A 14,268-nucleotide genomic window follows, 5' to 3' on the forward strand; every position below is an offset into this window, starting at 1 on the left:
ACCTGTTGGACGGGTCTTTTGACCCTATCTGATCAGCCCTCTTAGCCGACCCTAGGCGACTCAGATGGTCTTGTCCATGATGCACACTTTTATGCCTTGAAGTATTGCCCAAAACCATGTAAATCTGTTGCTAATTGATGCCACGAAATGATGACTGTGAAGCCAAGTGTCACCGCCGCATGTGCCTTGCCCTGATGCACGTAGCATTCTTGTTGCTAGGTGGCTTTGACATGGCCGGTGACCTTTGGGGCTCGGAATGGGCCCACAATGGAGCAACGGCATTCAACAAAACATCTTGGGACTGAATGTGTGTCACAATGCACTCTAGTGCAAGGGTGCCTGTGACATTCGCTCCTGCTTAACTTCTGGATGGCGGTAGAAGCTGAATCTGCAAGCTAAAGTGATCATGATGACCACTAACTGCTATGAGAAACTTGATTGTCCTCCCAAAGAAATGGGGAATAATAGTTTGGCACTGAAAGTATGACTGTACTGCTGTAGATGCCTGAAAAAAATGCCCTGCTCTGCGGTAAAACTGCGGACAGGTAGTGTTGTGAAGACTAGAAGCCAAATTGATGTGTCCAATAATCCCACCATGATACCACTATGAGCTATTGATATATGAATGCTGTTGTGGGTGGTATGGCAATCTCATAGGCCTCATGAAGTAAAAACTACATGTCCTCTGCAACTGCTGCAACTGAACGACGGATACTGAGACACTCATAACACTGGCTACCAAATGCTGGCATGCACCCTCCCTATTGCAGAAGAACCACCCACATAGAACTGTTGTGATAGTCCATGGACTGTTGGGGTGATGATGAAGCCACTGAGACCAGGCAACCAAAACTGAATGACTGAAAACTCCAGAATACGCAAATGCACTCCTGGAAACTGAGGTGCTGCTCTGTCTATACGGCTATCGTGAGAGAAAGCTGGAATACACCTGCCTCCTCTGTTGTATCTGCCACCCTCCTAGAATGAACACCTCGGTATAATGAGAAAAATCGATGCAAAGCTACCCTATCTACTCACACTTGGGACTGTACTACAAGGCCTTGATTGCTTTGACTCATAAGGATTGACCTTTACGTATAACGTTGTCTTTATTGCGAAAGTAAAACTATCGGTGTAGTCGATTCGTCCCTTGGTGAACGGAACTAATAATAGAGCTGCTTTGAGTGACCTAATGCCTAATTTTGAACAACCAACCATTGATCCCCTGTCCAGCTTCCATTTCCAACATCGCGGACCCAATTCTAGACTTCATGAGGTGGTACACTGTATCTAGCAATGCAAGCAAATGTGCGCACGTTTGCAGTGATCAGAAATTGCATCAATTGGTGACGATTTACGTCCAAAATTCCATGCCAGATAACAAGAAGACCAATGTATCGAAGAAATAGTAGCGGAAAACTGAAAATAACCTGGCTCCTCTTTCATGACGATGGCGGCAACAAGCGTAAGATTGTAGGGGTTCGCTAACGACACACAGCTTTCTTCAAATATGTCCAGTGTTATAGCTTCACGACTCGAATTCAATACAAGGTTCACATTTGAAATTTGGGAAAAATTTGCGTGAATAGCATGACACCTGCATTAGAAAATTTTGTAAGCGTTCGTGGAAGCAACAGAAAACCCTGCAGACGGCTTACAATGAAAATGTCCGATGCTGCCAACAATACTTACAGCCTGGCTCCGCGTGCGAGAAAAGCCGTCCAAAATGAAGCCCGACTCACCGGATGCAGACCCTCTCTCTAACCGTTTCGATAGCAGATCTATAATCACATCGTCCGGTAGGAGTTTGCCCTCATTCATGAGCTCTTTCAGCTGCAGAGAAGTATAAAACCGCTCAAAATCCAAAGAAAAAAAGGCCGCGGAGACCTAGGCATCTAAATGCCTGCTACAGCCGCCCAAAGCTGTGATTTTTCAAAGCGGAAATGCGCAGCATTACGGCAGGGGAAATGAGAGCGTGCGGCAAGGGTTTGCCTTGTTGCCGGAAGAGGAGGGTTGAGAGAGCTCGTCGCGGACGAGGTTTCCCATGGCGATGTGAGCGATGCCCAAAAATTTGGCGAGGCGGCTGGCATAGGTGCCTTTACCGACGCCAGGGCAACCGAGGAAGATCCACTGAGGGCAACAGGAGAGGGAGGTAAGTATGATCAAGGGCTTGCTCTATGGTGCATGTGTGCATCTAGGGGAGTCACATGTGTGTTTGTGTGTGTTGTAAAGGCACATCAAGTGCTATGATGTGTCTAGTGTGTGACCTAAGTGATGATGTAAGACAAAGGGAATCCCACTGATGTAGGGATTGATTCCCACTGATGTAGGGAAGGTATTACCTTCTCCTCCTTTCTATATAAGAGAGTCTTCTCTCTCACAATCTATATAGAGATTTCATTGTGTTCTCACACCTCTTGCAAGATGCATCTATTCTATCTTGCTCGAGATCCACCTCGAAGGGACGAACCCCTGGCTGAAAGGAATTGAAGAATCACGGGCTCGTTTCGTCGCCATTTCACGCAGTTCGTCGACCTTTCTTCCTGCGTTTTCTCTCAGCATGCTCCATGCTTCTCTAATTCCTTTCAAAGGGAGCTTGTCCATACCTAGAGCTATCCTGTGCTGAAATCTGAGCAGCAATGGCTGCATATTCAAGCTGAAAACAGAGAAAAACCAGTCGAAAATGGAGAGACAAGCTATGGCGCCCTGACGTGTTTTTGCACCCTTTCTCCTCAGTGGACCTTCTGTGGTATATAAGCTCTCTTTTGCCTCATAAACCCCCTTTTCCTTTGCTCTGAAGAGTGAGACACAAGCCCTCCAAGTTCAGTCTTTTGATTTTGACAGTTTGTTTTTTGAAGATGATGCTACATAATATGCTACTCTAGCATTTCTGAGTTTTTGAAGATTTCAATAACATCAGTACAACTGTGGCTTTAGTTTTGCTTTGAGTTACTATACCTGGTTTTGATTGGAAAGCTTTCATTTTAGCCACCTCTATGAAGCATGTAAGAAAAAGCATCATTGATTGAATTTTGGTCATTAGTCTTTGCTACATTAAGTGCTTATATTTGAAAGCCTTTCAGTTGTTTTTCTAGCCTTGTAAGAGAGAAGACACTGCCCAATATCTAGGTTAGACCCTCTCATGGCTACCATATTGAATATAGATAAGTTCAATGGAAAGGGCTTCCACACATGGCAGATGAAGGTAAAATTTGCATTGATGAGGGAAAACCTCTGGGGACTTGTCAAACCGACTTCAACCTCTTCTTCTACAGCCTCCAATGCTGGAGAGTCCTCAGCTCCGACACTCCCTGCAAGGGATCCCGCTAGAGAGGAGAAAGCATATGGTATCATTGCTCTTGCTTTAGGAGATGATTATATTCATCATATCTCTGACTTAGAGTCTCCTTTAGAAGCTTGGCAGAAGCTTGACATGATTTTTGGTGCTAGCTCTCACATCTCTAAATTATCACTTAAAATCTCTTTCTTTGAATTGAAGATGGTTAGTGGCACTCCTTTGGCAGCACATGTCAATTACATGCGGAGTCTTATGACTCAACTTGCTTCTATTAACTCTCCCATCACTACAGATGAGGCTATGGCAGTGTTACTTAAGAGTATGCCTGAAGATTATGATCATATTGTTACCACTTTGAAAAATCTTCCTAATCCTAATCTTGAAGGTATTATCTCTGCTCTCCAAGAAGAAGAAAGACACATGGAGCTCAGGAAAGGCAATGACATAGTTTATGCTGTAAAAATCCAGAAGGGCAAGTTTACACCTTGCAATCATTGTGGAAAAACAAATCACCTTTCAAAGGACTGCTTCAAAATCAATCCATGCAAACACTGTGGCAAAAACAACCATCATGAGAGTTTTGCAGAGCCAAAGCAAAGACAGAAAATGCCAATCTACTTTCAGTTGATGTGCCTCCACAAGATGAGGCATCTTTTGAAGATTATGCATGTGAATGAATGTAGATAATCATGTGAAGGATTATTTTTATTGCATTTTTTATATCTTCATTGTTACACTTCAATTGTGTAAGTGAATGAATGATTATTTTTATTGCATTTTTTAGATGTTCATTGTCACAATTCAATTGCTTTTTAAAAAAAAAAAGGAGGTCACACTTCAATTGTGTAAGTGAATGAATGTTTTTTAAGAAAATATTGCTTGCATCTATGCTTTTAAAAGAATTAGTTTTTATAGAAGTTCTCACTTAACATTGGTGAGGTTGTGTAGCAAAGTTAAAAGCATGGTGCATGACAAGATTTGGTCACATGTGACCAAATCCTAATTTCTACAATTCAATTATTATTTTCCTCTATTTTTCTAAAAGAATTATTTTTTACCCAAGCTCTTACTTAACATGGTGAGGTTGCAAAGGATTTTCACTTATATGATTTTGTAGCAAAGTTAAAATTATGGTGCATGGCAAGATTTGGTCATATGAAACTGAGATACAAAAAATGTCACAATCCATCTCTCAAGTACAATGCAAATATTGTGGGCATAAATTTATTGGTGGCACTACGTGCATAAAGCAACATTTCTCAACATTTTTCTTAGATGTTGAGTCTTGTCCATCCCCCAACCTGATGTGTCAACTGTTTGTTAGTCATATTTACAAAAAAGCAACAGGAATGGGGCAATGGTATGTTGAAGTATATAGGTCGTTGGGCTAGTCTCACCTATGCATATATGGTTGGATATATGTTCATATGATGTATAGATGGGTACATGGTTAGGAACATAGAGTTATCTAGAGGGATCCTAATTTCATGTGTGAATAATCCTTATAGAATTAGGGCACCCCACCAGGGTTCTGTATTTATTGTTTCATCTTCATCTTTTTAGTTATGTGAGAGTGAAATTTTGTACAGCCAAGGTGTATAAGTGATCTCTCTCATACTCTCTTTGCTATGTGCTCAAAGTGTTGGACTATGTGTTCTCATTTAGAGTTGTGTGCTCTTTAAAATGGCATTAAAGTAGCTAGGTCCTAGCTAGAGTAAGTGAGGTTTTGACTGTGTGTCAGAAATTTTGACTATGCACCAAGGTGCATCAAATTTTCAAAATTTGTGAAGCCACACTGTGTTGGGACCGGTTGAGTGTCATGGAATGTGTTTACTTCTTCCCCATTGGCTCATATTTGAAATTTGTGTCAGGGTTGCTATTAGAGTCTTGTTGAGTGTGTCTGTAGAGGTTTGTTGAGTGAGAATGTGTCTCTTAGGTGAAGGTTCCTCCATATTTCTATTTTTTCCTAGGTTGCATGCAAAGGTTTCTTGTGTTTTGAAAGGGTTGTAATTTGCAAATCTATTAAGGGTGGTGCTTATAGGAGCTTAAATAGAAGCCTATAAAGTTGCTAGTTATTTTGAGTTTAAAATGGCATTTCTCCTGTGAAGCCCCTTAAAAGGTGGTTAGAGAAAACTTCATAGAAAAGGAACTCAACAAAGGAAAGAAGTTACGTAGAAACAAGTGACTCAAAAATATTTTTTAGAGATCAGATGATAGCAACTCCAAGTCTTTGAATGAAGCTAAAAAAGGAGCTACATAGGAGAACCATGATAGCTACAAGCTCTAAAAGAAGAGCTAGCTAAGCTAGGGGACTCAAGTAACATGAAGCAAGAGAGCTTCAACAATGAGCAAACAATCAAAAGAAGCTCAAACATCCACATAAATAAGCAAAAGGCAAACACCCAAGAAACAAGAGAGATATTTAGAGCCAAATGCATGACCAAAACAAACAAAAGGCAACTGGGCAAAATGATCTCTGAGTAGTAGCTAGCAAGAGAAAGCATAGAAGCTCTAGTGGTGGTGAGCTTGCGAGCATGGAAGAAGCTTCATGAGAGCTCCTTCCAACAAGGAGCTCCATTGAAGAATGCATGGCCAAATGAAAACATATTTCAAGAAGAGATATGCAGTGCCAACAATATACAAGCTATGTTTGAAACCTTCAACTGTGTGCACTGAACAACTCCAACAAAGGATTTGTGTCAAGAAAGAAGCTATGGAACTTCAAGAAGCTATGTACACAACTACAACACCAAAAAGGAAAGGTGAAAAACACCCTTTGTGGTAGTTGAGCTCTACCCTAAGAGCATGCGGGTTGAAAAACTTGGGTTAGGATGCAAACTGAGGTAGAGATGTGTAAAAGAGCATCGCAAGAGCTTCGAGGGTAGAAGGAAGCCATGATCATGAAATGGTTCTCAAGAGCCAGTTGTGTGGACGAGCTAAAGTTGTCAAACAGAGGAAGGAGAGCACGAGTTGTAAAGGATAAGGAGAGTTATGAAGTATTCAAGTGAGGAGACCAAGCATGGAGAGGAGGTGCTTGAAGCTATAGCAAGGAGGTAGGTCACAAAGCGAAAGAAGGATCCATAGAAGGAGGGAGAAGGATGAATCTACAAGAAGGAGATCATTGAAACGATGTAAGAGCTTTAAGGCTAAAAAACAGAGAAGGCGTGAAGAAGGTGATAGCTAGAACAAAGAAGAAAGAATGCAAGGAAGAACCCAAAATTTTGAAAATTAGGGTAGTGCCTTTCCCCCCCACTAGTGATACGCTGGGAGAACTTTGATTTTAATTCTACTCATTGTGCGGTGATCGAGCTACTTGCTGCTTCGGAGGTAATTAAAAGGGTGTCCTTCTTCGAAGGGTGGGATGCTCCCCAAGCTTGGGGGGAGATTTGGCACATCTGCTTGTTAATTCCTGTGGATAAGCTCGTCTTGAATGGTTTATTCTCAATCTCACTACAAAGGTTTCTAGGGCTCCGCTATGGTTGGTAATGTTTCGACCAAGGAATCCCTTTGTACCTAATCAACCCTTTGTGCCTCATTTTGAGCTTCAAGTTGTAAATCTTTTTGGTCTAAAGATAAACTATCAACAAAGGATTGCAAGTTTATTTGGTGCTGAACGTTTGGCTCAAGTATTGAATTCTCCCCACCCTCTCCTTCTACCTATCTTGAACTACCGAGAAACTTGGGATGTCCAAATTTTAGTCTTGGTGTGATGACATCTTGGATCCTTCAATTTGATGGAGCTTACAAACCTTCGACCAAGGCTGTTGGCATGGGTGTGAAGCTCACTTCACCGGGTGGTGAGAAGTATTGTTATAGCAACCAAGCTAAGTACTCAGCACTCATTTTTGGGCTACAAAAGGCACAAGGACATCAATCAAGCAACTTGAGGTGCAAGGAGATTCCCAACTAGTGTGTGAACAAGTTAGTGGAAGGTGGAAGGTGCGGAGCAAAGGCTTGGTTCCACGACATCAACAAGCATTGGAACTTTGCAACCAATTTGAAGAGATAAAAATCCAGCATATCCCTCGAGCTCAAAATCTAGTTGCTGATTTCTTGGCACGTGAAGCTTGTACTTCAATCACGCATGATGCGAGTGGAAGCACCACCCCAACAAAGCTGCAAGCCACGAAGGAGGGTGATCATTTGTAAGGAATGCAAAGGTTGTGGTCATCATGAAGCTAAGTGTTGGGTATATTTGATATGAGTTTACTGACTTCAGAAGATCATCAGAAAGGTTCTCAAGGACATTGCTCAAAAGAAGGATGCCAGACCGCACACCCCTTGAAGAAATAGCATGGCGATTACAAGAACTAGAAGAAGCTGAAGGTGATGTACAAGCTCTCCAACTGTTGACATTTGTCATGGCATTCTTGTTTGCCTTGATGAACAACCTCATGTAGCGCCATGTCTCTAACCCTCGCTTGTAAAGATGGATGCGATATCATGAGGGTTGGTCCTTTTAAGATTGTCTATGAGCTATTCTATGCTGAAAATTCTTCCCGTGTGGTATTTCACAATACACCAGTCACACCCTACCCTGCCTATGTGTGCTTTGTGGATGTATCTTCACCTGATTTTCAGTTCAAGCTACCTCTTTCGGCTGACATTCTCATGTTTTGTGGATGGGTTGAAGAAAATCCAAACGAGTATCTTGTGGCCTTCAAGCGCCGTTGTGTTTCTCTCAACTTTCTTACTGAAGACAGATGGATGTTGGTTCTTCCCACATGTCTAGAGGGTTTGGCTCAAGTGTGGTATGAGAAGTAGGCCAAAGACGTTCGCCAAAGCTGGCCAAGGTTGACAGTAGCGATGATTGAGTATTTCAGCAAAGAAGAGGAGCCAGAGAATGTGTACCTATAGGTGGCAAACTTGAAGCAACCAGAAGGTGAGACGGCGTGTCGATATGTGGATCAAGCAGCCATGCTCCTGGACCGTTTAATTACCACGTAGGAGGACAGTGCCGGATTTCGAGCTGGAATGACTCGGCATGTGTTGGGCTACCTTATAGCAAGAGCAAGTGACAAATTCCACCTCAAGCTTAAATGGGAGAATCCAAAAACTATGGTGCTAGCACATGAGATTGCTCAAAAGTTTGATAAAGTTCAGTCCTGCTGGCCCCGCTTCAAAGAAGACGATTGTTCCTCCATAATGCCCTCAATTCTCGCAACAACAACCTGGGGGGTCTAACTCAGGGGCATACCCCCACCCCTCATCAGGGATGTATCCACCGCCTCCACCTCAAATGTATGGTCCTCCCTTAGATGCTTACCCTCAACAAGGAGTGTATCCTCAACCTCCACCTAGAATATTTTCCTAGCCTCGCCCACGAGCCCCCCTCGTTCCTACTCCCCTGGCCCCTCCTGCTAAGGAACCCGGAGTCAATGACCTAGCCAAGGCCCTGAATGATCTTCGGCTTGAGATGGTGGGCATCAGAAATCAAGCCAACCGCCCTCCAAGAGACCGTGTTAATGTTGTATGCTACGAGTGCCACCAGAAGGGTCATTATCGCACGGAATGTCCCAATATTCCAAGGGTGAATCTTCTAAGTGAATCTAGCACTGAGGATTCTGATGGAGAGATCCTTGACCTCGGGAAAAGAAGTTATACCACCTCAGACCCCTCTCCAAACCGTGGACCAAGCTGCCCCAGGAAGAAGGTGTCTTTCTCAGAGCCCTCAAGTGTTGAGATGGCAGACCCATGAATAAAAGATCTTGCATGAGTAAGTGGTCACCCTCGGATTTTCCCATCGGCTCAGGGCCAAGAAGACTATTCGGTCACATTCAGGACCTTGCTCATCATTCTTTGAGCATCACACTCCCTCAACTAATAGCATTAAGCCCTAAGGTGAGACATGAGCTGTAGCAAGGGGTCTCAATGAGGAGCAAGAAAAAGGGAAAGGTACGAGAGGTCTCTTATATCTCTGAAGAAATTGATGAGCACCCACATACAGTAGATGTCATCATAGATAATTTTCATATCAAAAGTGTGTGTGTTGATGGGGGAGCTGCATGTAATATCATGGTGCCCTGAATCATGAAGAAATTGAATTTGAAATGCACAAGGCATTCCTCCACTCGAATCAAGGTAGTAGATGGTCGATGATTCGCCACCCTAGGAGTCATTGAGGATTTGCCCATCATTGTCAATGGGTTGACCACCACCCTCAATTTCTATGTAGTGGACATCGAAGATACAAGCAGGAGTTACCCAGCCATACTTGGGAGACCATGGTTGAGAAAGAGTGATGCAGTTAGCTATTGGAAGACATGACACATGTCTTTTGGTGCTTCTAAGGAGAAGATCCCGGTGCAACCAAGTGCCACAAAACTTGAAGAAGAAGAGGAGCAAGACAGTGATACTCTCTCATCCTCGGTGTCTGAATCAATGGAAGGATCAGACGGGGGGGAGGAGTTCTCAGATGAGGAAGTTTACATGATGGGGGTGTCTCCAACCCCACCACCTGCAGAAAAGGTAATAGCTAGTCCTCAATAGCTTGAATCTATGCTTTCCCCAGACCTCACTCCAAGTGAGAAAGATGAGTTTCTAGAAATATTCAAAGGTTTCCTTGACCTCTTTGCAACTAGCTACCACCACCTTCACCATGTGACTACCATAGAACACAAGATAGAGCTAAAGCCTGATGCTAAGCTAGTGGCTCAGAAGTTTCAGAGATTAGGGCCCCTATAGACCAATGCTTTGCACTTAGAGTTGCAAAAGCTTGTGGAAGTTGGGTTTATTGTTCCGGTTCACAATAATGAATGGGTTTCACCAGTGGTACTCATCCCAAAGAAAAACAACAAGTGGCAGGTCTGCATCGACTATAAGAAACTGAATGCAGCCACCAAGAGGGACCATCATCCTCTTCCCTTTCAAGACCTCATTCTTGAGAAGGGAAGTGATCATGAGATGTATACTTTCTGTGATGGTTACTCCAGGTTTTATCAAATCAGAATTGCCGAAGAAGATGTGCTTAAAACCACATTTGCCACACCCTAGGGGACATTTGCATTCAAAGTAATGCCATTTGGCCTCACCAATGCTCCTGCTACCTTTCAAAGATTTCTGCAAATGCTGTTTGCTCCTTATTTGGGGGATTTCTTGGAGGTGTTTTTAGATGATTTCTATATATTCTCGTCACGTAAGGAGCACGTCATGAAGGTTAGGTTGGCCTTCCAAAGGATCAATGATGCGAATGGCAGTCTCAACCCTGAGAAATGCACCATTGGAGCCACTCAAGGGAGGTTACTGGGACATATTGTCTCATCTGAGGGCATCAAGACTGTGAGAAGGTAGAAGCTATCCGCAAGCTCTCCCCGCCAACAACCAAATGTCAAGTACGCTCATTTGTCAATCTAGCAGGATACTATCGCCGCTTCATTGATTAATATGCTGCTTTAACATGACCCATGACTATGCTATTAAAAGATGGGGTTGATTTCTCTTGGGATGAGGATTGTGATCATGGGTTTGCACAAATCAAGAATGCTCTGGCTTCAAAACCCATTCTACGCAATCCTGATTGGTCAAATACTTTCTATATCAATCCTGGGTTTGGTGAGCACACTCTGGCGGGTATTCTTCTCTAGCAAGGGGAGAATCGGTTCATGTATCTTGTTCGATTTGCTTCTCGACAATTGCTCAAAACTGAACGGCGCTACTTTGAGGCTGACAAGCATGCCTTGTCTTTGCTATTCTGCATTGAGAAATTTAAGCATTATGTGGCTAGAAAGTCCTTCATTATAATCTCTAGCAATGGTCTTATAAATCAAGTTCTTCAATCACCAAATCCCATGGGCCGGTTGGCCAAATGGCTGGCAGTTCTACAAGAACATGATTTTTCTTTCAAAATTGTAAAAGGGGGTTGTTCCAACTTGAAAAATACTTTGATTGATTTAGAGGAGTGCTTTGATGTAACCCTTGTAGCCACCATAGAAGTTGGGGATCCATGGTATGGTGGTATCTATAGGTTTCTGACTGCGTTCTCCTTTCCTCCGAAAAGTACTAGCTATGAGAGAAAGAAGATCCAAAGAGATAGTAGGCGCTACACTCTCTTTGATGGGGTCTTGTACTATCAAGGCATGGATGGGGTACTAAGACAGGCCATTGATGCAGATGAAGTGCCTAAGGTATTGAAGCATTATCATGATGGATTTTGTGGAGGCCACTATGCCAGTGACAACACAGCTAAGAATATTTTACATGCTAGATACTATTGGCCGACCTTGTTCAAGGATGTCACTTTGTATTGCAAAACCTGTGAACCATGCCAATTCTTTGGTAGGAAGGATTTGCGTCCTGGGCAACATCACCCAGTGATGTCCATCCATCCGTTTCAGAAGTGGGGAATAGAAATGTCGGGCCCTTGCCCATGACTGCCTGCAAAAAGAAGTATCTTTTGGTAGCTACTCAGTGTGTCACTAAGTGGGCTGAAGCTATCGCCCTCCCCGTTGCAAATGGTAAGGCAATTTCAAATTTCATATTTGAACGTATCTGCACAAGGTTTGGGACACCCATGGAAATAGTATCTTACCATGGGAGTCCATTCTTAAATGAAGCACTGGAATTGCTCATGGATCACATGGGTATTAATCATCGCACGTCTAGCATCTATTATCCAGCATCCATGGGTCAAACGGAGTGGACCAATGGCCTACTTTGTAAAACCATGGGAAAAATGGCCACAAGGAATAGGAGCCAGTGGAATCAGAAGGTCAATAAAGCCGTGTGGGCTTATAACATCACTCATAAAACGTATACAGGTCACACTCCTTTTGAGTTGGTGTATGGTACTAAGGCAGTTTTACCACTAGAGATAGAGATTCCGGCCTTGAGATTGGCATAAAACAGAGGATGACAGAAGATGAACATGTAGAGGCCAGATTGGTACAAATTGAGAAGTTAGATGAAACCTGATGCCTTGCACTACACCAAATAGAGATCCAAAAGAATCGACAAAAGGCCCACTTGGATGCTAAGATTCGTAAGGGATGGAAAAGACACTTTGCTGAGGGGGATGTTGTGCTATGCTTTAATAACGTATTGGACCACCAAATGGATAAGAAGTTCCTGCCACTGTGGACCGGTCCATACAAAGTCATCAAGGAACGTAGAAATGGGTCTGTACAAGTTCTGGAGCTACATGAACCATATGGCAAGAAGGTGATCAACAAGCATTATCTCAAGCCCTTCTTTGTGCGTGATGGTCCCAGGCATGGATATGCTGTGCATTCCCTGCTTGGGGGGGGGGAACTATTATGGATAAATTTGACCAAAGTAAAAAGGCATAAATATGAGTGTGTGCTTGCATGTGTGGTAACAGTATAATAAAATATGGAGTGCATAGGGCCCAGGGTTGAGGTGGTAGGGTAGGGCATGACCATGTGCCACCCTTCCACGTAAGAGGACCCATAATGTGTCTTGTACATAATCCATGGTAGTAATATTATAAAATGTAAGGTGGCATGGCTCCTCCATGTGCCACCCCTCCACCTAGGTAGTCCCATGCCTGCATTTAGTGAGATATGGCTCAAAGTCCATGGGAGAAGTAATATAAAATAGGTGGAGATGGATATTATATTGGGTTATTCCCTCCATATAGGATAGGCCCATGTGGGGGAGGTATAGAAGGTCCAAGAGTGCAAGTTAAATAATGGGGAAAGTAGAATGAGGTGGCAAGATTCCTTGTGCCAAGCCTCCACTTGTCCTCCTAGATGTTTGAACGTATTATAAAATTGGGAAGAGACCAAGGGAGTATCATAGACTTGGGATATGGGAGTTGATATATGTGGAAAAATGTGGCCAAGCATTATCGCACACAATTGAGAGTGCGTAACCGCCTAGCCCACATGGGAGACTCTTTCACACACAGCATGCATGTGGGAGGATGCATTTATTGGGAGAGACCCTCTCTCTTGGCTATAAAAGGAGGGGGCTATTCCTTGATGAGACACGCTCATTCTTGTAAAGCCACCTAGCTAGTACTTTGATTTCCCCCTTCCCTTCCTTTCAAATAAAGCATGGTCCTCTTCCCTTGATGTCCCCATCTTTACATTACTCCTCCCATCATGTACATGCTTCTCTTCCCCCTCTCCCTTTCCCCTTGTGCCATAGTCTCCCTCTTCATTCCCTCCCCTTCTAATCCCTTTTCCCTGCCCATGATAATGTTTCGCCCTCACGTTCTCCTTTCCTCTATGGCCCTTGAGTGTCACCATACCTATCCTCTAGCCTCTGGTCTTGATTTCTTTTCCGGCTAATAGTACCGACATTGCATAGTGATTCCATGAGTGCTATTCAGCTAGCACAGAATCCGGTCTTTCATGCAAAGAGCAAACACATTGAGGTCAGGTCCCATTTCATCAAGGAGGTACTTGAGTTGTCATGTATTGATGGGCATTGGATAGTATGCTCACTGGTTGTTCTCCCTTAAAGGCACATTGTCCTTTAAGTGGGAGGTTGTGGGGGTTAAATGTCACTGTGCCTTTACCCCGGTTATGTACAATACTCAAACACATATATAAATGAATGAAAAAGAAGATTAGGGTGTTCTGCACCCACCAAAAACTTGTGTGGCTCTCTGTTTCTCTCTCTCTCCCTCTTCCATCTCCCTCTTCCATTCTGCTTCTGTTGAGAGCACTCTCATCTATATTTCATTGTGATATTCATATTTGGAATTCTTTTCTTCATGGTGTAAACAGATAATTTATAGTGTAGTCATTAATAAATATGACAAAAAAAATTGCTACCACCAAGTGGTGGCATATTGGTCATACACCATGCAATATCAGTATACACAAACTTTAATGGTCTCTTGGCTCCTCTGGCTTGACCCTTGGCAAAATATTCCCTATGTTGTTTTGCATAAAGGTGTCCTTCACACAAATCACCCTCTTTGACTGAGGGAAGTCGTTTCAACATGTTCTTGCATACAAGCAACCTTACGGATCTAAAAATTAAGGTGCCCATACCTTCAATGA

General features: G+C 43.1%; 1 pseudogene across 1 annotated transcript in view; it reads right to left on the minus strand.

Moving 5' to 3' along the window:
• Positions 1-731: 731 nt before the first annotated feature.
• LOC147883868 (adenylate kinase 1, chloroplastic-like) overlaps positions 732-14,268 on the minus strand; it is a 63,462-nt pseudogene continuing 49,925 nt past the window's right edge. The window contains exons 3-4 of the transcript XR_015543699.1: positions 1,216-1,597; positions 732-978 (exon numbers count right to left, since the gene is read on the minus strand). The product of XR_015543699.1 is annotated as an adenylate kinase 1, chloroplastic-like (transcript). The remainder of the gene's footprint in view (positions 979-1,215; positions 1,598-14,268) is intronic.

The sequence above is a fragment of the Dipteris shenzhenensis genome, chromosome 27 (assembly GCF_047967505.1).
Source record: "Dipteris shenzhenensis isolate YYH24624 ecotype China chromosome 27, Dip_SZ_1.0, whole genome shotgun sequence".
NCBI lineage: Eukaryota > Viridiplantae > Streptophyta > Polypodiopsida > Gleicheniales > Dipteridaceae > Dipteris > Dipteris shenzhenensis.